This window comes from Mus caroli, chromosome 5 (genome assembly GCF_900094665.2).
Source record: "Mus caroli chromosome 5, CAROLI_EIJ_v1.1, whole genome shotgun sequence".
Taxonomy (NCBI): domain Eukaryota; kingdom Metazoa; phylum Chordata; class Mammalia; order Rodentia; family Muridae; genus Mus; species Mus caroli.
Genome location: NC_034574.1, coordinates 57,443,066 through 57,444,362, shown reverse-complemented (window position 1 = coordinate 57,444,362; position 1,297 = coordinate 57,443,066). Strand labels below are relative to the sequence as shown.

Below are 1,297 nucleotides of genomic sequence, written 5' to 3'. Positions count from 1 at the left end.
GGTAAATTCAGGAGTGCTCTGTCCCACTCATGCATTACAGTGCCAGGCAGGGGTCATCTTGACCATGATTTACTCCCTCCCTCACTCCCAAGGCTTGAAGTGCACGAGACTGGTATTTATTTCAGGCAAGCTCCCTGTCTGTGCCCCGGGGTGCTGATCTGGTGCTCATTTCAGACTTGCTCCTCTACTGGCCCACCGAGTGGCCATCTGTCTTGGGCTCACTCCTGCCTGGGGCCCATGGTCCCAGGTGGGGTTCTTTTAGTCTCTGGCTTGCTTCCTGTCCTGGGAGCCTGTCCAGGGCTGGCACTGGAGTAGTGGTCATCTCAGGCTAGCTCCCTGTCCAGGCCATCTGGCCAGACTGGTGGTGGTCTCAGGCTCGCTTTTTTTTTCGGGGAATGTTAGGCTACAAATCATTCAGATGCCCATAGGTCAGAACAGCTTCTGTAGATATAGGCCTTTTTTCCTTTCTGCCACTGACTGAAGTACATGTGACATAACAGTCATATCTGCAATGGCTCTAGGGGCAGAAGTGTAGTTGGATCTTAAAGTAGATGGATTCTGATCTTCCTGAAGAACTGCCCCCCTGGTTTCCATAGTGAATAAGTTTGCAGCCCTAGAGCAGCGGACTTTATTGCGCACTGCATAGTAGGCAGGTCTGCTTCACATTCAGGCTCATCACTCCTGCTTTCAAGTCTCCTGTGCACCTTGGAATGGCTGAGGTCTACTTTTCACAGGGGGACTCCAGCTTAGGAAATCCTAACAGACCTAGCAAGCCTGCCCGTCCTTCAAAGCAGAGGGAGACAGCCATCCATTATCTTAAACATCGAAGTAACCTGCCATTGCCTGGAGGGTGACATTACTCTTTTTCTAAACTGTTTTCTGTACAGACATCCTTGAAGAGATAATCCAGGAACAGCTCCATCAATGTCTGTGGTGATTTGTATAGGAATGGCCCTCATAGACTCATGTGTTTGAGTGCTTGGCCCACAGGAAGCCACGCTGTTAGGAGAGATGGCCTTGTTTGAAGAAGTGTGACCTTGTTGAAGGTGTGACCTATGTCATGGTGGAGGCTGGCTTTGAGGTTATGTATGTTCAAGATATGCGCAGTGTGACAGACAGGCTCCTGCTGCTTGTGGCTCAAGATGTAGAACTCTCAGCTCCATATCCATCATCTTGTTGGCCTGAATGCTGCTATGCTTCTCACCGTGATGATAATAGACTGAACCTCTGAATCTGTAAGCCAGTCTCCACTGATATGTTTTCTTTTATAAGAGTTGCCATGGTCATGGTGTCCCTT

General features: G+C 49.4%; 1 non-coding gene across 1 annotated transcript; it reads right to left on the bottom strand.

Annotated features, from left to right (window-relative positions):
• Window positions 1-394: 394 nt before the first annotated feature.
• LOC115031217 lies at window positions 395-528 on the bottom strand. The gene has a single exon (XR_003836834.1). It is a non-coding gene; the product is annotated as a small nucleolar RNA SNORA17 (small nucleolar RNA).
• Window positions 529-1,297: the final 769 nt, after the last annotated feature.